The sequence below is a fragment of the Ochotona princeps genome, chromosome 13 (genome assembly GCF_030435755.1).
Source record: "Ochotona princeps isolate mOchPri1 chromosome 13, mOchPri1.hap1, whole genome shotgun sequence".
In the NCBI taxonomy this organism is placed as follows: Eukaryota; Metazoa; Chordata; class Mammalia; order Lagomorpha; family Ochotonidae; genus Ochotona; species Ochotona princeps.
In genome coordinates this window covers 12,251,429-12,275,288 of record NC_080844.1, presented here as the reverse complement: position 1 = coordinate 12,275,288, position 23,860 = coordinate 12,251,429, and the positions used below count along the sequence as shown (strand labels likewise).

The 23,860-nt window shown below is 42.2% G+C and overlaps 1 pseudogene; it reads right to left on the bottom strand.

The window, feature by feature from the left end:
* Window positions 1-22,206: 22,206 nt before the first annotated feature.
* LOC118759439 (golgin subfamily A member 5-like) overlaps window positions 22,207-23,860 on the bottom strand; it is a 33,764-nt pseudogene continuing 32,110 nt past the window's right edge.

The following is a 23,860-nucleotide window of genomic DNA, read 5'->3' as shown; positions in this document are numbered from 1 at the left end:
CTGAGATTACGTTTCCAGACATCCAAACTACCTGGTCCCACAAAATGCACAGGCTGTATTATATAAAGAGGCAAGAGACTAGAATTTTATGGCATTTCAAACTCCTGGAAAACGTCTCGTACATTGTACAACCAAATTCCAGTGCCAGGCCACTCGTTTGTGGGTGATGGTTAGTGTTGCCATTGCCCCAGCAGTAGTAGGAAAGATGTTGTGAAATGATCCAATTTCCATTAGAAAATAATGACTATCTTGGCTGAGCAACATTTCTAGAATTAAATACCAGCAATTCATAGTAATCAGAGAGCCTATTAGCCATGAAATTTGATTCCAGTATCAGGGACTATTCACATATCAAAGGAGAGCCAAATAGTTGTGTGTGGACTTTACAGTCCTGCTTTGGGGAGAGAATTAAATATCTTGGAAAGGGTACCGTGTTCTACAGCTCCAACTCTGGGTAAATGTGATATTTCACTGTTTCAGAAGCAGATCAAGAAGGTGGCTAACAAGAGGTAGTTGTTAGTTACTTGAGGCCTGATATTTCTTCTTTGATTTGTTTAAGAACCATGGTGTTTGATCTCAGTGAAACCATCATGAGTTTCTGCTTAGCTTCAGTGGTGATTGGTCAGTGTCCATGAGATGTCTTGAGAGAGAAGTGAAGTCAGAAATCGTTGCCATGGGATTAGTGTTAACCTGTGTAGGAAGTGCTCTTCACCTTGGGAGTGACCTTTAGGAAGACTTGAGAGTCATCAGAAATTTGTGGGTTCCTCTCCGTTTTCTCTCCAGATGGTCTCTCCTGGCACCTCACTGGCGGTTCAGTTACCCAACCTGTATGCAATTCTTCCTAGTTTTTTTTTTAAGTGATAGGGTAAGAGAGAGTAGTCATGGACTGCTGACTTACGTAGTGTTAAGTAACCCAGATGATGCAGCTTTCCAGGTAAAGCTGCATTTGTCATTTACCAGGTAGAGTCATGCCAGGCGTTTGTATCCATGCTTAGGTGCCTCCAAGGTCCACTTTCTGTCTGCTTCGTGAACACCTGCTATCAAAAAAAAAAAAAAAAAAAAAGAAGTGAGAAATTACAGCTCTGTTGCTTTCTCCCAAGCATATTCCAGGGCTTTTAGGTGAACACGAATAAGCTGAGGCTCAAAGCCCTTGGCTTCTTAAATTCTTTCTGGTGGTAACTTAAGAAGCAGGGCATTGAGACATGCTCGGTAATGGACAAGCCTGAAGTTTCAGCAGTATGATGTCTGGTCTGGAGTTGAGCAGTAAAGCCAGGCATGTCAAGTGATTTTAGGAAACCTTAACATCATGTATGTTTCTGCCCTTCAAGCTGTTTACCAAGGAGGGGTGCTACAGGTCACGAACCCATATGTCTATCCATGTTGGAAAACATCACTTTCAGATTCCCTCTTATTGTTAAATCCTGTGAATTTGAAGGCTCGTTTTGTTTTCCTTATTGTAAGGAATCCTCATGGTTTTTGCATGTCCTGATGGAATTCCTGCCTCAAGAAATAAATCAAACAGCTAAACAGGGAATGCTGTAGTGGTCCTTCCTGCCTTCCTGCCTTCCTCCCTCCATCCCTCCCTCCCTCCCTCCCTCTCTCCCTCCCTCCCTCCCTCCCTCCCTCTCTCCCTTCCTTCTTTCCTCCCTCCCTTCCTCCCTTGCTTCTCATAGAGTAGCCAGTGAGGTACAGAGAGAATATAAGATTTCTAAAGGGATTTGGTTCACTCAAAATAACCTCAGTCACAGACAATTTGGAAGAATATAATAATTTTAAGAATGAGAACAGAATTAGCAACAAAATAGATGATTTTACAAACTTTGAATGTATTTACTTCATTCCAAATTTAAATTTGCCAATGATATTTGCTGCTCTTACATGGAATTACAATGGTAGTGACAATGGGAACTGGAGCATCATAAAGCAGTATTAGCAGGTCAGTTTTTTAAATGTATCACTAACCTTCACAATTATGTACAGATATTAGTTTTCAACTATGCTTTTGGAAAATTGATTGGGAAATAGCAGAATTGTCTCAAGAAAATGAAAGCTTTAAGATGTTACACTTAGAGTTACTAGTCAGTTTCTAATCCAAATCAACAGACGAAAAAAGGTGAATTCTTTGAGATTATCATGGTATATTTTGACCATTACACATTTTTTCTATTTAAATCTCATTTGGGATATATAGTGTCTGCAGTTATAAAGAAAATATACATTTAAAATTATCAATAGAAGCTTGACGTTTTCCTTACAGGATATGTGATTAGAAATTCATTCGCGTTGGTCATGTAGAGGGGACGTAACGTCCCATTTTCAAGTAAGAATGTTCACAGTTTCTCAATAACAATTTTGTTAGGTTGTGTGAGCCATAATGTGCTACACATTTGCTGTGATTTTCTTTTAATCATTTGGTTTTTGTTTTTAATGTCAAGGAAAAGTGATTTCTAGGTCAAAATATTTTGAATGAAATTACAGACAAAACATTCTGAATAATAATTACGTAGTGGAATATAAACTGACACATAATGCTAATATTTGTCAAATATTCCATTAGAGATTTTCTCCTAAGAGGGCATGACATTCTACTATTATTTTTATTCTGCTCAATTGGTTGTTATATTTTAGACAGTTTCTTGTTTGTTCATTTAAAATGTGCGTGGATTGGATTGTGTCATTGGTACCTGCCATTAAAATAACAAGAGAATTTTGAGCATCTCAAACCCAGAATTAATAACTAACAGTGAGGACAATAGAATGATAGAAAAATGTTAATAGTTTGTTCAATGCTTAATTCACGGTTTGTGTGATGGTTCATTCTTCCGTAAATATCTACACCCTATTGATAGAAAACAGACAAGCAGTTCAGTCTCCTAAGCACAGAGCTTTCCAGTGTTTGAGAGTGTCTTACCCCTTGTTGAAATAAAATATTAGCTATCTCAGAACTAAATGTATTTTTTTTTTAAAAAAATCTAACGTTCTCTTTGTCAATTAGAGATCTTACAACAGTACATGGAAAGTATGTATTATGGAAATGATCATGCATGGATTTTGAGACATTATTGTTCCAGATTAACTCATCTTTTAATCCCATTTTAGTGAATTTTTGATACAGTAGTTTCATAAGGTGATTATTTCATAATAAACATCTTTAGGCTGTTATTTTAGATTACAAATGCAGCATGCACAACTCTTTTTGGTTACATACTCAGATTCTTAAATTCACGTTTTTGAAAAAGATTGATTTGTTTTTTCTGATGGCGGAATACAAAGTGAAGGAGAGCTGGAGAGAGAAAGAGGGTGAAGTCTTCCATTCACTGATTCCCTCCTCAAATGGGTGCAATGGCCAAGGTTGGGGCAGGCCAAAGGCAGGAGCCAGGAGCTTATTTTAAGCCTCCCACATGGGCACAGGGGTCTAAACACCTGGACCATCTTCTCTTGCTTCCCCAGGCACATTAACAGGGAGTTGGATCAGAAGTAGAGCAGCCAGGATTTGAACTGGTGCTCCTATCGATGCCGGTATTGCAGGTGGTGGTTTAAGACACTGCACCACAGCCCTGGCCCTAATTCAAAATGTTTATGAACGCCTTTTTTGTAGAGTGTTTCTTGGCATAATTTTTATAGAAACAACATCCTGTAACCTTTACAGATAAAATGTGCAAAGGTGGTGTGCGATGTACTGGTGCGTCTTCAGGCTTACTCTACATGAATCCTTTTGTTTGTTTTTACCATCAGAAATAACAAATAACAAGGAGCTTGAACTTGGGCTAGCACTGTGGAACACTGGGATAAGCTACCATAATGGTCAATGGGGAAGTGAACGAACCATCGGCTGGAAGTCCTCAGTACTTCCAGTGTTCTGTCTCTCCCTTTTAAGAAGGTCGATCAAATCTTTAAGAGGCACATGTAGAATAAATTGATGTTTGGCATGCTGTCACACTTTTCTTGTTCTGTTAGTTTTTTCCCTCAGGTAGCTTCCTCATATAGATTTGGTGATTGCTTGTGTTCTAACATGTATACTTCCTTCTTTAAGTTTTGATTTCTGTTACCTTCCTTCAGCGTCAAGCACAAAAAGATCTTTTTCACTTTTGCCATATGGATTTTGGATGGCTCAAGCGTTTTCTCCTTATCACCACTTACATTTTGCACTGGATCAATTTTGTGTCCTAATGTTGACAGTAGTTTTTCTGTGTTTTCAGCTGATGCAATTGTAACTTCCTCGAATCCCTTCTTTTGCATCTATTTTGCCCCAGAATCACAAGCCAAAATAGGTTGTAAAATTTTATTTAGTTTCTGTTGAAAATTGCTTCCGTATGGCACTGTTTCACAGTGCTTTTATTCTGCTTTCCTTCAACCATGTCTCTAAGCTTGTCGATGGTATGTGAGATTTCCTGCACATCCTGGGATAAGACCCTGTTCCATGCCCCAGGTTTCCACGACAGAGGGTCTTTGAATAACCCTTGTCCTCTCTGCTTCCAGCTGGATGCCAGTAGAATTCTTTTCTCAGATCAGTTGCTGAACAATAAGTAGATGGGCTTGGGAAGCCCATCGTGCAGTTCAAAATGCCATATAGTGGGCCTGGTGCAGTGCTGTAGCAACTAGAGTCCTCACCTTGCATGCATGGGGATCCCAAAGGGATGTTGGTTCTAGTCCTGGCAGCCCCACTTTTCAACAGCTCCCTGCTTGTGTCCTGGGAAAGCAGTTGAGAATGGCTCAATGCCTTGGGGCCCTGCAAAAACATGGGAGACCCCGGGGAGGCTCTGGTGTCCTGACTTTGGATTGGCTCAGCTCTGGCTGTTGCGGTTGCTTGGGGAGTGAATCAGTGAACAGAAGATCTTCCTCTCTTTCTCTCTTCTTCTCTGTATATCTAATTTTTAAATAAAATGAAAGACGTGTTAATAAAATAAAATGCCATGTAGTGTGTTACCATGTGGGTTTGCGATGAAGATTCCCTCTATGACCATCTGGGCACTCAATATTTTAGACTCATAGATCCCATAAAATTACACATTCCAGTAGTACTAGGCCCCAGGAATCTAACGATTGTCTGTTTTCCCTGTGCCAATAATATTTAATTTGCAGGAATGAGTCATCATAACATGGACTATTTTCTGATTTTTTTTTCTACTAACAAAAATCTATTTACCCAGCACATTCGTCAGCAACAATAAGTTCTTACCAAAGTTTTTGTTGTCTCTTAACTATTTTCCATGAACTTTTTAAAACTTGCACAGTCTTCGTTTGTAGTTGTTTTTCTTAGAGATGTCAGCTCTGAGGCAATATGCCAAGCTGGGGAGCAACGGTGGACTTGAAGGACGATTCTGCTCTAACTGCGCTGGTGGTCAGCCCCTAGAACCCTCAGGCACATTTTTTTTCCCTTAAAATTTGTATTATTTTTGTGAATGGAAGAGTAACACAGTGAAAGGGAAGAAAGAGGAAGAGACAGAGAGTAAAAGAGCTCTTCATCTGCTGCTAGTTCATTTCCTAAATTGCTGCACTGGCAAGAGCTGGGCCGGGGGGATGCCAGGTCAGGTCTGCAACCTGAGTGGCTGGGGCTCAAGCGCTCGTGCCAACTTCTGCTTCTTTCCCCGGTACATTATCAGTGAGCTTGATAGGAAGTGAGACAGCGAGAGCTTGAGGCAGCTCCTGTATATGGGATTCCAGCTTGGCAAGCAGAGGTAGTGGGCTGGACCGCAATGTGGGCCCTTCAAACAGGTTCTTAGATTTAAAATTCCGTATTCATCCAGTCACCTCACTTCATAATAATTTTTCTACATAACTTGCATTAATTTTTCTCTTTATTTTTGGTGTGCATCACAGCCCACAGTGTACTCTGCAGTGCTGCTGGCTGACTGGATGACAGATGGGCAGATGGATGGCTAGAGGAAAGGATGAAAGAATGGGTGGCCAAGTGGATGCATGGAGAGATAACAGTGTAGGATTCTGCTTAAGACGGAATTCACGTTTATGGTCTGCAAGGCACAGTGTGGTTGGAAAGTGGTCTTCCTTCCATAAGACCGTATAACAGAGAAGATTGAGAAGTCGAAAAACTGGATCTGAGGTTTGTCGTAAAGAATTTCTCTTTGCCTCACATGGCATTTCTGGTGACAGGTGTTGTCAGAGGCTGCCAGCTCGACTGCACTGTGACCACCCGGACTCTGATGCTCTGCCATTTCCTCCTCCAGCTTCTTCCTGTCTGTCCCACTGCTCCTCATCTTTGCCCTTTCTCTAACTGTGCCTCCTCTTGAATATTTAATACACCTTTCTCTAAGCCCAGGTTTCATCTCTGCCCTGGTCATCACCTTCGCCACATCTCAGTCCTATGTAATATCTTTCTCTTTCTCTGTCAAATAGAAGACATGGTTCCTTGACTTTGGAGAAAATTGCTATTTTCTCATGTGTAGTTTTCTGGAAATAGTCAGGAGGTTGTAGGTTGTGATAAATTTGAGAGACACTTAATGGCAGTAGAATGGGCAAAGCAGTAGATCCAAAATTCTTCAAATTGTTATTTATCTATTTCCATCCATCCTTGGCTATTTTAATACAGATATAAATTTTACTACCAGAAAGCTATATATAGTAATTGATTTTTGGCTTCCTATTTCAGAAGCTACAGATAAAAGGATATTAATTTTTAAGAAACCACTCAATCAGAAAATGCATTCTTTACTGATGGTGGAAAGAAGTTCAGTGGGGCGGAACTCCGGAATAATGAAGACTGGTTCCACCTCTGTCACTTCATGTTGAGGCAGCTCAGTTTCCCAGGAGGGACACACAGGGTTTTTCACTCTAAAACAATTATTTTGGGGGCAGACATTTTATGCAGAGATGTGGAAGCCCAGTATCTGCTGTTGGCCTGGCTGGGTTCAAGTTCTGTCCCTACAACCCTTTACAGCTTCTTTCTAACTGCGTACTTGGAGGTAGCAGGTGATGACTTAGGTACCTGAATACCTCTCACTCATACGGGAGACCCAAATGGAGCTCCTGGCTCCTGGCTCCTGATTTTGGCTTGGCCCAGCTCTGGCTCTTGTGGACATTTGAAGAATAAACCTATGGATGGAAGATATTTCTTCATGTTTCTCTCTCTCTTTCTCTCTCTGTCTGTCTCTCCCTGCCTTGCAAGTAAACTGAAAATGAACAAGTAAAGATGAAAACAAAATAAGCACACTTTCAAGGTGGGTGTTGGGAAAAAAATTAAGGTGCCACATGAAAGACCACATCTTATATTGGATTACCTGGTTCTAAATCCTGGTTCTGCTCCGATTTCTAGCTTTCATGTCTTGGTGTGCTCAAAGAACCACTAATGACCACTGCACCTGCTTTCTGGCTTTAGTTGGCCAGGCCACTGGCTGGTGTAGTTACCGGGGAGGGAACCAGGGCATAGGAAGTATCTCTGCCTTTTAAATAAGTAAGATTTCAAGTATTTAAATGATTGTTTTCCAAGAGCTGTACCCATTTTGTTTCCTACCTGAAACAAGTGTGCCCTGCTATGGGTCCCAGCACCCACCCAGCAGTACTATGACTATTTAACTCAAAGTCAAGGGACTGACAACTGCTACTTCTCTGAATATGGACATTGTTGCTAAGTCAGAGTAAGAATAGAGTCGATATTCACTTTAAAAGGGTAATTTCAGTTTCAAAAGAACATAGCCATTATAAAAATACGTTTTCCAAGGCCAGAGTGACAGAGATGGAGACACAGACACACACACATTTCCCCAGTGGTTATTGAAGGATAGCCTTTATTTAAGTGTACCTGTTGGCCATTTAAATGTCTCCTTTTGCAAAATGTCTAATTAAATCTGTTCTTTGGGGCCCAGTGGGTCAATCTTTGCATTGCATGTGCCAGAATCCCATATGGATGATGGTTCCTGTCCTGGCTGCTCCTGTTCCCATCCAGCTCCCTACTTGTGTCCTGGGAAAGCAGCAGAGGATAGCCCAAAGCCTTGGGGCCCTGCTTCCATGTGGGAGACCTGGAGGAAGGTCCTGGCTCCTGGCTTCATCTCTGGCTGTTATGGCTACTTGGGGACTGAACTAGTAAATGGAAGAGCCTTCTTTATGTTTCTCCTTCTGTCTGCATATCTGCTTTTCCAATTAAACAAATAAATCTGTTAGGAAAAAGTGTTGTTTGATTTTAACTGGACTTTTTCTCTTTGTTGTAGAATTGTTTGAATGCCGTATACATTCTAGATATTAACACCTTGCACAATTTAGTTTGAATCTTTTTCTCCCATTTCTAGGTTGTCTTTTCACTCTGTTAATTGTCTCCTTTCCTGAGCAGAAGCTTTTTTAGTTTGATAGAATTCCATTTGTGTATTTTTGCTTTTGTTTCCTACATTTGGCGATATTTTCTAAAAAAAAAAAATCCAGTGTGCTCAAGTGTTTATTCTGTGTTTTCTACCATTGATTTTGTATTTGCAGATGGGAATGTAAATTAGTAAAGACATTGTAGAAAACAGGATTGTGATTCCTCAGAAAATTAAAAATAGAACTACCATATGATTGGCAGTCTCACTACTGGTTATATATCCAGAGGAAATGAAATCCATATTGAACAGATATCTGCATTTGTATGTTTATTGCAGTATTATTCATAATTGCCAAGAAATGAAATCAGCGTAAGGGGTTCTAAATTAAAAAAAAATCTATAAAAAATGTGTGTGTGTGCCATGAAATACTATTCAGGCTTAAAAAAGGATGAAATCCGGTCATCTGACACACGTGGATGAAGCTGAGAAGTGCCATACTAAATAGGATAATCGAGAAACAGAATGAAAAATGGCATGAGATCTTGTTCACATGTAGAAACCAAGTTGACCTCCTGGCAGTTGAAAGTACGATAGTAATGATCAGAGGCCGAGAAGTGTACAGAAAATGGAGCAGGTAAGGAAGGTTGACTAATGGCCACCAAGTTATAGTTACATAGGAGACAGAAAGACATGGTGATGTCTCTTGCACAGTGCTGAGGTTACTGATAGTTATATGATATGATATTTGGCTTCAGGGAACAAAAAAAAACAGAAGAAAAAATTTTGAATGTGTTCACTCAAAGATGTCATCAACGTTAGGGTAAGAGCTGTGGCACAGCTCGTGAAACCACCATCTGCAATGCTGTCCTCACATGTTAGAGTGCCAGTTCGATTTCCAGCTGCTCTGCTTCCAATCTGAATTCCAGCTAATTCACCTGGGAAGGGATGGCAGGTGCCCCAACTCCTCCACCCATGTGGCAGACCAGGATGGAATTCCTTGCTCCTGGGTTTGATCTGGCCCACGCCTGGTTGTTGCAGCCATTTTGACAGTAAACCATCGGGTGAAAGATGTCTCTCTCTCTCTCTGTCCGTCTTGCTGTATTTCTTCTTCTGCTAAGATGCTCTATCAAATAAAAAAAATCCTTTAAAAATGATAAATTCAGAGCTAGATATGCTTAAACCAATTTGAATGTTGCATAATGTGGACATTTATCAAGCCATCACTTGAAACATGATAGTATACATGTTGCTCTAACATTTACACCCTGAGTGAGTGACCAGTAACTAGTTTTACCATTGAGTGTGGCTTGATGTGTTAGGGTCAGAATTAACGATATGCCACTTCTGTCCACGCACAGGATATAAGCAGTAATTTAAAATTCTCTGGATCCCAGAAACCTTGTCTGTGTAAGGGGACAAGAGAGAAAAGACTGAATTGTTCTAATTATTGCCTCAGAAATAGGAAAGGAGATGATGGAAATAGATTTTCACAGAATCATTGGCGACTATTCTGACATTTTGACTCTAAGTTGATTCTTATTAACTATATAACTTGTATGGAAGAAGTAGCATTCTTTTACTCATGCATTTGAGAATGCTTCGAAAGATTGCCAGTCAGTGTGTTTCTTTGTTCACTTCAGGTGGGACTCTGTCCTGGCTGGGAGCAAGATGTTGTATTTGGGGTTTTTGTAAGGTAACAGCAAGTGGGTGTGACTGGCGGAACTGCTGTTGTTATCATTGACACTGTTCAAATTAGACAGCTACACAATGAGAGTGTGATTGGGTTTTGGGTCTCAGCAGTGAAAGTCAGAAATGTATATAGTTGGGACCGTGAAGGGTTTGCTGATCGGCTTGTCGGGGGACTGAAGTTCTCATTTGATCTTTCCTGAAAATCTCTCGACTTCAATAACCCCAAGAATACTCTTTGAGATGATGGAGAACTGAATTAGATTGCAGAGAAGGGGATCAGTAACCCAAGAGGTTGTAATTTATTCATTCACGAGACCTCAAGTGTCAGCCAACAACGTTGTCAGGACCTTACTGGCTAGCAAAGATGGGGTGACAGGGGTGGGGAGTGACAAGGGGACAGGCGGGCCTTTCTCTGTCTTGAGAAATCCACCCACACTCTGATTGCATCTGAAGATCCCAAGGATGAAAGCAGCGTGGATTTTGTCCATGGTTTTCTCAACAGCTACTGAGCTGTTCCAAGTGTGTTCCCTATTCTATTTTAAGGATGAAAATGTAGAACAATTAGAGAGAGAGTTCAGGCGAGGGGAGAAAACTGCTTCAGAGACAGAGAACACTTCTAGCAAGAAGCTGATAGTAGCTTTGCCTCCACAGGACTAAGTAGAGTTCATGATAATGGTACGTAAACATTTGAAAAAAAATGTTAACAGAAAAGAGCAGTATTGTTCATCGTGATTCAGCTATAAGTTGCTAAGAGCCATGCAAATTAGGTATCAGAGGATTTCAAAAATATGCATAAAATTTTCTCCTTACAGGAACATATTCACAACTGGACAGGAAGCTATGAAACAACACAACTAGCAGCAAGAAACTTGCTCAGTAGTGGAGTCATTCTTTTATTCATTATTTTTCTCGATATCTTTGGTCATTCACATATTTGCCATTTTCTTTGTTGCTTTATGGTCATTCATCTTATTTCCTTATTCAAGCAACGTATTTCAGCATGTGAAGAATTGGAAAACGCATTCAGATTATCGAGGGTATGGCTGGTGGCTGTCATAATCCCAGATTTCAGCAGTTTGACACAAGGACAGTTAAGTTGTCAGTCATAGAAAGTCCAAATCAAATGGTGTCCATTTTTTGTGTGTTTGTTTTGCTTTTTATTTTTTTTTATTTTTAAATTAGCAGGAGGCGAGGCTTGGATTATGCGGTGGGTTCTTGGAGGGGCGCAGTTGCATGTAATCATTCAGCAATCCAGGGTGAAGATCTTTGCAACTGTCAACTCCAGGTGGGAACAGAGAGAATGAGGACAAAATGACCGCTAGAAACATTTTGACTCCATGACACAGATGCCTTCCTCCCGTCTACCATTGTTGAGGATTGTGAACGGCTCCAACTGGGTGCAGGAGTTTGCTTCTCTCTCTCTCTCTCTCTCTCTCTCTCTCTCTCTCTATATATATATATATATATATATATATATATATATATATACCATTTGATTGTTCTGTGATTTCATTGGGATTCATCCTTGTATAGGATTCATAACTTTTCATTCTAGAAGTTATTATTTCATCAATTATTAACCATTCTCATCCGTTATCTTGCATACTGTTCATTTTTTTCTCCCCTTTTTCTATTCTGTTGATATTCCATGCTTCTGTGTCTTGCCTTTCCCACTCCTTCATCCACTTCTGAAAACGTTTCTCTTTCCCCCGTTCTGTCCCTCCATATGTCTTTGCTTCATTGTCTGTGTGTGTTTTTCAGATTTTCTCTTCAGGGATGTCTGATACTCTTTTCATGTCCTTTCATTGTGTTATTCATTTCCTTATCCAGTAGATCTGATCAGTTTTGTATTGATAACTTACTCTATTTTTGGTCTCTTCCAATTGTCAGTATGCCCTGCAATTCCTTTAAATGCTTTAAACATGCACGATTTATACCGCCTATGTAGTAAATCCAGTATGTGCAGCTGCTCTGTGTCTGATTCTATTTTGATTATATTGGGCCTGATTATACTTGTTCATTCAGGCTTATTTTCCCATTTATATAATTTTTTTTGTTATGAGTTCGTGTTCCTTTAATCTTTGATCCTTTAATCTTTGATCCTTTGATCTTATTGGGAAAAATTTTTAGGCTACATTTAAATTGTCTTCAAATTGGATTCCCATGCTATATGCAGATGACTGGAGGCCTTTAGAAGTCCAGAACCATTTTAAAATTGGATTTCATTTGAATGAGGAAGGTGCAAGGATAAGATAAATCTGATTTTCGAAGCTGGGGGCAAACTTTTGCTTAAGAATTGCCAAAAAAAAAAGTCATTGTCAGTCATCCCTCTTCACCTGCTTCTCACAGCCCCTCCTTGTGGACCCTCTGCCTCTCCTCACCCCTGCCTCTTCTCTGCCCTCTTTGCTTTGAGTCCAAAAGGAGACCTGCCTTGCGGATGTCTTGTCTCCTGTCAGGGAACCGGGAGAGTCCTGGATCTGCCCTTCAACCTTGGTAACTTGTATACACACGATACTGACACTTCGGTCCTACACCACCTGTTGTTGGCACAGAAACCGAGGAAGTTACCAGTGCCATATTTTACCGACTCAAGTGGACTCACACACTTTTTGTAGTTTTAAAGTTTTATGGGAAATTCTTTTATTTTCCTGACACTCAAATGATTATTTGTTGGGCTATGCGTTTATTGTGCAGTGTGAATAAAAACTGGCATATTCTCCCAGTATTTGCTAAACCTTATGAGAAACCTAAGTCCTATTGTGTTTTTCAGTTCGGTGTTTGTATTTCAAACTTTTTTTTATATATGGAGGAAAGCAGTTTTAGGCCATGCATTTTAAATTAATTTTTCCTATTTTGCAGTTTCTGGTTTTAACTTTGTTAATGGTGCTCTTTTTATTCCTGATACAGACCTTTTAAATTTTTATATATTCAAATATATTGATGTTTCCTTTTTTGTTCCCTGCCTTTGATGCCATGGCTAATATTTTTTTTCCCATCAACATCACAAAAGTATTCACCTATTATTTCTCATGGTTCTTCCTGAAATTTATTGGCTCAACCACTCATTTCCTCTATGAAATATAAATGACTCTCTTATAACATACTAAATGAGTAGATATACTTTGGTATATTTTAAAACCTCTTATTAGCATATTTAGAAATAAGCTGAAATAGCAATAATTAGTTTAATTTAGGTTAGATTGAATCGTTCTGCCACAATTCCTTTCTAAAATTTTATGATTCAGTCACCTGACAATATTTGTTTTAAATTTCTAAATGGAGATTGAAGGTCAGTTTAGTTTGCATCAGGTTTTGAGAGTGCAAAAAGTGAAAAAGAAATTAGACACTTCCAAAGTTTAAATCTTGGTGTGTCAGATAGGTGCACAGACAGTTACGGTTCAGTGTGATAACATTCTTTCATGAAGGGTTACTCTGCTTGGCACGAGAAAGTGTTCCCCAAGTCCATCTAATCTGCTTCGTGGAATACTTGCAGCCTTTCAGGGACAGGCCCGGTGGGATCTGTACTTCCGTGTTTGTGCCCTGAGGATGGTGAGCAAGCACAGAGGCGAGGAGAGGGGTAATCAGAGCGCTCCGATGATGCTTCTAGTGAGAGAAAGTGAAAGGGAAAGTAGTTCTGTTCCAGAAGCATTCAGATGAGCTATTGTCAAGCAGGGAAAACAAAGACTGGCCAGTCAGTCAGGGGAATTGTAGGTGTTTCTGATGACATCAGCCGACTCACTTCATGCTTCGAAGCTGGAGAATAGCAAGTTTTTCCTACTAAAAGGAATGGGCAGATTCAGAAGGTGTTGCTGCAGGGGAGGGGGCAGAGCGACGACGGCTGAGCAGGTGCGCTGAGAGCGGCTGTCGGAGGCCACAGAAGCGTTCAGTAGAGATTTCAGTGGTAAGGGAGGCTTTAGTGACGGACAAGACAGCGGTGGAGGGGGAAAGGATGAACAGCACCATGCTGCTTTGATGAGCGTCTGACAGATGGAGTCACCATTTTTCCAGGCAACTTTTAAGGGAGGTGGAACCAGTAGCGTGGGGGTAGAGCGACATTTTGAGTATTATCTATTAAAGTGATTTATGACTTAAACTGGTCATAAGCTACATGCTGTCACTTCCATTTCCAGTCCAATCTGAATGCATCAGCAAAACAAAACAAAACAAAACAAGATGTATTTATTTTCATTGGAAAGTCAGAAATACAGAGAGGAGGGGAGACAGGAAAAGATCTTCTATCCACTGAATCACTCCCCACGTGACCACAGTGGCCAGAGTTGAGCCAATCCAAAGCCAGGAACCAGGAGCTTCTTCTGGGTCTCCCATGCAGGTGCAGGGTCACAAAGCTATGGTCTGTCTTGGACTGCTTTCCCAGGCCACAAGCAGGGAGCAGGATGGGAAGCAGGGCCTCCAGGATTCGAACCGGCGCCCATATGGGATCCTGGTGTGGGAAAGGCAAGCACTCTAGCCACTAGGCTACTGCACCGGACCCCTGAAAGCATTTTTTTTTTTTTTTTGTGCTGTGTCAGTCATTCTCATTTGGTCTTCCTGGGCCCAGACCCCCATCAGTCCCAGCTGCATCTGGCTGCGCAAGGCAGTCCTCTGACCTCTCTTCCTGCCCCAGGAGGGCCTAATGCCTATATATCCAGGAGTATACCATGACCCTGAATACCACCAGTCTCCTCTGATGTCGTGCACAGAGTAACTGTGTTTAGGCCAGTGGTGGTGGTCTGCTACAATGACACATCGCCACCTGTTCATCTGAGTCCATTCTGTAATGTGTGCCTAGGGATGAATGTGCTTCAGGGCTGCTTTTCCAGAACTTTCCCTCGTTGGTGACACATGCCTACATTTCAATATGCTGCGATTTAGTGCAAAAAGCCACGGGCTGTGGATAAAAGCCAGTGCATAACCCTCTGATACTGAGCAAATCGACGGCCGCAGACTGACTTTGTGAAAGACCTTGCTTATTGTGAAAGATAGAATTAAGGTTGATGCGATACACGACTCCCATTAATACACGGGGGTCAAGACCAATACTGTCCCCAAGTGATTTCTCGCAGTCCATGTGTCTGTCTGTGTGTCTGGGTCTCATTCCGTGAGAGTGAGGGCATTCCCTTTGTTATCCTCACAACAGTTATTGTGGATCCATAATATAGGGCTTGGATGAATGTTTACAGGATGGGAGTTGTAGAGAGAACAGAACCATTATCGAAAATAGACTTAAGCTGCCGTCTATCCAACTGCATTCTATAAAGTGCTGAGGGATGCTCTCTTCTCTCACGAATCTTTGCAGACTGAACTATGGCGATTTTAAATGTTTTCACCAGAGCTGTTCTGCCAAGGAGTAGTAATTTTGGTTGTTACGCATAAATCAGAGATACAATGGGGGAACATTTCAAGTGGTATTATAAATAATGATTCTAAGTGTGTACTGTAGTTTTTATTGAATATCATCTGATTAGTAATTTTGTTTTTATTTTAGCCTTGTGAATATTTATTGTAGCAACCATGATTACAATAATTTCTAATGGAAATTTTGTCCACCTGAGTTTCCTGATGTCTCGATGGGTGATTGACCTTGTTCCATAGAGAGAGGTTGTGGGTGTCCTTCAAATTAGTGAATGCTTGCCCTTGACCCATGTGTGGCCAGTAGGTGGCGATATGCAGACCCATTTTGCACCCTGGCTTTAATGCTGAGCAGGCTGGCTTGGCCAGAATGATGGGCTTGGCTTTTGCTAACAATGCTTATGTCACTCATGCCAGTTTGACGCACACTTGGGAATGGAAATAGGACAGCCTCTGAGGACGTGTCCTTCAGGATCCCAGTCCCACAGTGGCCATCTCCCAGGTTTGTAGTTTTTGAATCATTCTATAAAGCAATTTTTTACAATGCAAGAAAATTGATATTATTAAATAACTGTGTGGCTTTCCAAAATTTTGTGGAAATGAACTTCTCTTCATTTCACTTTCCACAAATTTTGAAGTACCCATATGTTTTGACTCCAAATTATTATTTTCTTTTTTCCTGGTTCATAGTTGCATGTGTTAGAATTGCATGAGTTAAAAAATTTAAAACAAGGATTTAAAATGGAAAGCATAGTTGGGTTCCCTTGTGCCCTTTGGTATTGACCAGACTCATGTGGATGTTCAGGATGTGTGGATTGTACTCTCGGCAGAGCAGATCCGCAAATGGGATGAGGATTTAGGTCAATTTCAGTTCTCAAGGTGTGTAGAAGGGGATGAGGGAGGGATGACATCGAGAGGCTGTAAGTCTCTTTTGATGATACCACGATGGACAAGTTGCATCCTCAAGATGTGGAAGGAACAGAAAGAGCTGGGGAAAAAAAAAACACACTTAATCTGCTCTTTGGAACACGATGAGCCACGCCTCGCTGTGTCCGGAGCATGCCCACTCGCGCAGTTACTTAGAGTAACCTGGCCCGTTGTGACTTCCTCACCGCAGGACTGTCATTGTTGCTCAGCCACTCTGCTGCCGCTCTACCCTTGTACCGCCAGCGTGATCCCTACGCTATACAACGAGAAGAACAGACTGGACAATTCTGAATGTCCCCTTGACCTGAGACAGTTTTTTGTTTGTTTCTTTTGTTTTAACACTTCCCCTTTTGGGGTGAAACTCTGTAAGGTTGATTGGATGCTAGCTATCATTGGAAATGCATTTGTAGGTTTACTTATATCTTACAGTTCCCCAGGGTTTTTTTTCACTCTTTACTAAGATACAAATGTGAAAAGAAAAAAAAAATGCAGTAAACACCTTAGTTCAGAGTAGCAGAGAAAAATTGGGAGAAACACGAGATGAGAGGGTATACGCCTATTCCTGAAAGCGTATCCTGCCACACTGCTAGAGCGTCTCTGATCTATTTGCACAGGGAGGATCGATCAATATTTGTATTGGAGGCAAGAAATGCCTTTCCCCCCTTTTTCTTTTCTGTTTTTTGTTTTGTTTTTCGGTCATATGCTGTGTACTTTCCGAACAATAGTAACTTAGAGTTTGTCTTGAATCCACCAGCCCTTGTGCCTGGATATGGCATTAATAACAGAGAAAAGTTTAAAAACGGAAAATAGTCCTTCCTCGGTGTCCGCTGGGGACTTCCTTCGGGTCCCCTGTGAATGCCAGTATCCACAGAGGCGGAATTCCCTTCCATAAAAGGGCATGCGGTTTGCACATAATCTTTTCATGTTCTCATCTTTATATACAGTAAGTCATCTCTAGATTACTTGTAACATTTAATACAATGCTAAGTGCTGTGAAAACAGCACTAATACTGTATCGTTTATGGAATGAAGATGAAAAAAAGAAGTCAGTCTATGTATAGCATGTGTTCTCCAAAAATCATTGGAACCCACAGATGTGGCCACCCCAGGTGGAGAGGGCTGACTGTATTTGGGAACTTGAGAATCAAAAGAAAAATAATGTGCTTAAAGGGAGAGCAAATCCGTCCCCTCCATTTTATTTGATCCATTAAGTTTGGTTTGCTTGTGGTCTCGTATCACAGGCATTTTGTTTCCATTTTCCCATCATCATGCGCCAATGGAAGATTCTAAAAGGGTTTGTTGTAAGGGGGAGTTGGCCTGATGAGTGTCTGATCTGGATTTCTGGAAATGTCTTTCCTGACTCTTATTCTGATCTAAGCTGGCATTTCAGCGGTGGTGACAGTGAAGAAGCGTCTGGCCTCTTGTCAACGTGAAATGGACACATTCTTGATTAGAATGTCACAAATTCCCCGTGCTCCCGGGAGGGATGGTGTAAGCAAAAGGTTATCAGTCAGAAAGGCTCAGTGATCTTTGCACTTTGTGGCCCTGTGATAATGGGAAATTGACTCAAGATTAGGTCACACTAAGGGGAAATTGGCCTGATCTTTCTCAGAGCTCTCCTGGGGATCTACGCAGATTCGCTAACATTTAAAACATACAGTTTCTCGAATATCATTAACATGCTTAATATTTTATTTTGAAATAAAAATATGTGTGAGCACACAGATATACATATTATAAATATGATTTATGTGTATATTTCAGGAATCATAATAAAATTCGCCCTCCACCATTAGAACGCTATTAAAAATTCATCAGCATTAAAAAACAGATTTTAAATCATGATGTGCTGAGCCCAGTTAAAGAGGACAGGAAGTTAGGAGGTGGTAATTGAGGAAGATGCTCTAGAATTGATGAGCAACCACAGCGAAAAGATCTAAATGCGAGGAAGCCTGGGTTGCCAGGGAATGCCATGTCAGCTGGGAGAGAGGACTCTACAGCGATGGCCTGCTGCCAGGAAGCCCAGTACGGGAGGATGGCCCGACAGGCTGATACTTAGGGACCTACAGTACCACAAGACACCGTTCCTGACGCCCTGGGACGTCTGCCTGAGCTAAATGATGTCTTCTGGTGAGAGAGCACAGAATAGTGAAAACTGGGACGCCAAAAATTCTCTCTGCGTGGGAAAGAGATAGCGCTTTGTTTCCACCATATGACAAAAAGACACCAAGATCCTCAAGAGGATGAAAATACTCCTAAATACCTATGTGATAATTTACTGAGGGCTCATGCATACAAAGAATTGAATATGCCCAGTTGCCTGTTATTTAACACATAATCAAATTTGTTGTTGAGATCTTTGTGTGTGGAGGTTGAGCGGTAGAGACAGATCTTTATTTCGTAGCAAGCACCTGTCTCTACATACTTGATCATTTCATTTTTTTCATCTAAAATATCGGATTTTTCAAAGCTTTTTAGACCCTCAGACTTTCTTCAAAGGCATTTTTCCTTCTGCAGGGAACATATTTACTCAAAACTGCGAGGGAACTTGGAAGTGATAATGAAAAATCATTTCTAAAAGCACAGGCAAGAGATCATTGTTATTAGCGAAAAAAGGCACACGGGCAGGTGTAGCACGCTGCACTCTGTCTCACCAGGCCTGATCTATAATTAGACTTTTTGCTGATATGTAGAGAAATATTGGACTGTGGGGTTTAGATTTTCATGGTAACTTGCAGGTGGAAAGTGTTGCAAGCAATTGTCAAGGGAGAGTGCATGGAATAAAAGATACATATATTGTGTCGGTAGTAGCACTGAGAATAGGTGCTTTGCTGGGTTGTGTGGCAGGACTACCAGTAATTTCATTCAACTCTAGTTCTTGGCGTTTAGTACTTGTTCAATAAACATTTGTTTAATTACTGACAGAAAGAACTTTCAGCAATGCTCAGAGCATAGGGGTTACCATTACAGTTATATCAATAATCGTAATAATTACAGACACTAGAAAAATTGGGAGACTTGAGTGTTCTCTGTCAGCAGACTTCTTCTTCCAAGAGGGGGACATATGTTAAGAATTTTGTTAAGCAGATGCTTTTTTTAAATTCTCATTAAAAAAAAAGGTTTTATATATTTCAAAGAAAGAGAGAAAAGAGATCTTCCGTTCCACTGATTTGCTTCCCAAGTGGCTGCAATAGCAGGATGTGGGGCAGGTGGAAGCCAGGAACTTGGAACCCTGTCCTCTTCTCCCTCATGGATGGCAGAGGCCCAGGAACTTGGAACCCTGTCCCCTTCTCCCTCATGGATGGCAGAGGCCCAGGAACTTGGAACCCTGTCCCCTTCTCCCTCATGGATGGCAGAGGCCCAGGAACTTGGAACCCTGTCCCCTTCTCCCTCATGGATGGCAGAGGCCCAGGAACTTGGAACCCTGTCCCCTTCTCCCTCATGGATGGCAGAGGCCCAGGAACTTGGAACCCTGTCCCCTTCTCCCTCATGGATGGCAGAGGCCCAGGAACTTGGAACCCTGTCCCCTTCTCCCTCATGGATGGCAGAGGCCCAGGAACTTGGAACCCTGTCCTCTTCTCCCTCATGGATGGCAGAGGCCCAGGCGTCTGGGCTACCATTTGCTGCCCTCTCAGGCTGATTAGCAGGTGGCTGTAGCCAAAGGAGAGCAGCCAGAATTTGAACTGTTCTCTGAGAGGGGCTGTCAGTGTCATAAGAGGTGGCTTAGCCTGGTGTGCCCCTCTAGGATTTTTAAATGCCTTGACTAGAAAGGTTTCTTCCCATATCTAGCCATGTATTTAGTCGTGAGTATCCTTACTTAAATTCTGCAAAGTTGAGAAGTATCAGTTAAGCTGCTCCCCAACCCAGGCGCTTTGGGCAGGGCGGGAGGGCTCGCAGGGGTCCAGGAGCCCAGTTTCACATTGGCGATGCCAGCTAAGATGGTGGCTTTCTGATTTCGAATGTTCTCGGCCGCAGAGGAGATGTAAGTGGCTTTGGATCCAGTCTGGTTGGTCAAATCTACTATTTGCTGTTGAAGTTTGGGATAGCCGGCGTTGGCACTGTCTCCGAGCCCGCTGCTGCTGGGGTTGGTTCTCTTTGTGGAGAGCTGTGGCCGCCCCTTGATCAATTGGGTTTAAAAGGTCCTCTGTGGGACAACTGTTAGTAAACCGCTGGGGCAGTCTCTTCTGGCAGATGTGGATCATAGATTTCTTAGAGTATCTATTTTCCACAGACATGTTGAAGATGTCGCATGTGTATGCCAACCTTTTTTGTAGATGTAATTTAAGTAACTACTCTCAGATAAAATCCAAGGAAGTTCATATGTTTATATACCAGATACATAAACAGTTGGTCGGGTACTTGGCCTGGTGGTTAAGATATGCCACATCCCATCAGTGTGCCCAGGTTCAATTCCAGCTCCTAACTCCTGCTGTCTGCCACTACAGACCTACAGGTAGGTTGTAGCTCAAGAGATTTGATCCCTGCCATGCAGATCGGAATTGAGTTACTGACTCTGGACTTCAGCCTGGCTGAGTCAAATTCAAACTTTTTGGGCATTTGTAGAGTGAAGCCAGATGGATCCTCTTACTCTATTGCTCAGATTCTTAGATTAACTATCTAAAAATTTACAGTAGTAAGAAATAAATATCACAGGACACAATGGTGAATTTTATTTCTTATATCTTGTTCATTTGTTCTCAACGTACATGTCAAAAATAACAAATAAAACAAGCCTACCGACAGTGGAGCCTGTGGACTTTAAACTGCAAACTCTGTCCTTAAAATTTGATGCTTGCTTAAGTTTTATTTTTTAGTCTATGAAAATTACATCAGTCATTAACAACTTAATTTTTAAAAATTCTTCTGGGCCCAGCATGAAAACTCAGTGGCTGGAATCCCATATGAGTGTTGGTTCATGTTCCAGCTGCTCTACTTCCTCATCCAGCTCCTTGTTTTTCCTGGCCTGGGAAAGCAGTAGAGAATGGCCCAAAGTTATGTGGGAGTCCTGGAAGAAGCTCCTGGCTCCTGACTTCAGATCATCTCAGCTCTGCTTGTTGTGGCCTTTGGGAAGTGAGCTAGTGTATGAAAGATCTTTCTGTTTCTCTGGTGGACTAGTGGTTTAAGTCCTCACCTTGCATGTGCTGGGATGCTATATGGGTGCTGGTTCATGTCCCAGCAGTCCTGTTCCCCATTCAGCTCACTGCTTGTGGCCTGGGAAGGAAGTTGAGGATGGCCCAAAGCCTTGGGACCCTATACTCATGTGGGAGACCCGGAAGAAGCTCCAGCCTCCCGGCTTTGGATCGGTGCAGTTCCGGCGGTTGTGGCTACTTGGGGAGTGAATCATCGGATGGAAGATCTTCCTCTTGTTGCGAACTTTTCTTGGCTCACATCTTTTAAACTTCTCTAAGATCAGCGTTGGCTACAGGCTAGTGGCTTCAGTCACCTAAGAGCTGAAGCCAATGGCAGCATTCATGTCTCCGTTCTCTACATACTAATGAATATAATGTTCCTTGACCTAGATGAGATGGAGGACAGCCATATCGATCTGTGGAGGGTGCCAGACAGTTCTCCACTCAAGGCACTTAGACACATCCTTTCTTTTGGGAAAAAAATCAAGTAATTTGGTATTATTGGCTGTTGGAATCCTTTGATCCAGGTTGTTGATAATCTTCTGTGTATACTCATGCACTTGATTTTAAAATATTGGTGTGCAAATAAATATTGGTATACGAAGGAATAATTCAAAGTGTGGAAAATGGAATTAAACGGTGCTTATTTAAATACCAAATTTTGCAACCAAATTCGTAGATTTCTTTTTTTTCCTTTTGCTTATTAAATTACTGTTTTAGAAGCTCACACTTGATAGAATTAAGGGGAAGGTTTAGTAGTGGAAATCTTCGGTAATAACCCAGACAGTCAAAGGCTTGTAGTGATGCAATCCGCTGTGCGCACCCTCCCTGGGACGTCAGGTGGCTGGCAGTTCCGTGGGTTCCTGTTTAAAGAGAGACAAGCTGTTGCTGAGACAAAGGGGCTGCCGTCATTTGTCGGTTGGCTGGTCGTGGTGCATTTCCGGCGTGTAAGTCAGGAGGACAGTCATGACCCAGAGTTGAAGCAAAGCCATGTAGATGATGACGAGCGCGTTGGCAGTGGGGTACCTCCGCAGGAAGATGCCCAAGCGGATGCTAAACTGGTCATTGGAACTCACAGCTTGCCCATACATTCCTGCCAGGTTAGCTTTTGTTTCATTAAAGAGAACTGGAACATTTTGCAGGCGTGTGGCTTCACCGCTGTCCACTGCAGACGTGTTAATGGAGGAGCCGCTGCTGCGCCTCCCACGGCCGTGTGCACCTGCTGCTCCAGGCGCTCCAGTGGAAGACCAGAGAGTTCTTCTCGGTGCTCAGGCTCTCCAGCATGGTCTGCTTCGGGGTTAGTGTCTCCATCAGCTGGTGGAGGCAGTTCTCCAGCTCGGACTGGCTGCTGTGGCTCAGGGTCTTATTGGTGAGCTGGTTCCAGAGCTTCTGAATTTCTTCTTCCTGGTCCTTAGTCTGGCATTGCAGCACGTTCTTGGTGTGATACAAGCCGTGCTTCAGCCGGTCCAGCTCTGTCTCCAGCTCTTGCTTAGAAGCCTTCTGTGCAGCGATTTGCTCTTGCAGATGTTGTAATTGCTCTCCCGCCCATTCTGCTTCACTCACCTGCTGGGTCTCCACGTCCTGTAACTCGGAGCGGAGCTACTGGATCAGGTCCATCAGCTTCTGGATCTCCCCCCTCTGCATGTCCTTCTCATGCCGAAGCTCCTCCAGCTCCATGCTGCTGGCAGTACTGCTGTCCACGCCTTCAAAGCCAGAGCCTTCCTTCAAGCTTCTGTGGCTTTCTGCTTACAGTCGATCAGCTGAGGCTTTGAGGACTCCAGGCTGGCTTGTGCAGCAAACTCACTCTGCATTTGTTTACAGCTCTCCTGCTCTCTCTTCAAGGCGGCATCAACTTCGTGCAGTCTCTCCTGAAGGGTCTGCAGAGCTTGGTTCTGCAGGCTAATGCCTTCGTTATGATCCTGCGTTATTCGTGACTTCTCGCTCTGCAAGGCTTGCGATGCCTCCGTATGGGACCTCAGCAGCTGGTCGGCCTCCAGGAGCCGCACCTTGAGCAGGGCCAGCTGGGAATCCTTGGTGGCCACGGCTTCGGTCAGGTCATCCATTGGGCGCGGAGCTTATGCATCATTCGGTCACTCTTTGAATGGTCAACGTTCCACTTTTCAATCCTCGCTCTTGCGTTGTTTAGTTCTTCTTGAGTCTCCTTGGATCATTGAAGCAAGGAGGCCATTTCTTGATTTAAAGACTGCGCCTCGTTCCTCGTTCATGTTACCACGCAGACATAGGCTGGTTGAACACAGTCACAAAGGGAAGTAAAGGAGAAAACGAGATTTAAAGGGCCTCGCCATCTTAGCTGGCTTAAGAAATGTCAAAAATAAATAAATAAATAAATAAATAAAATAAATAAATAAATAAATAAATCGTGAAGAAAATAAGTCGATTTTCTCTTTCCTTGAGCTAATGGATGTATCCTTTTGGATTATTGGAGCAGACTCCAAAACAGTAACTGAAAATACCAACAGATTCAATCGCACAAGAACTTAAATAAAAAACGTCATC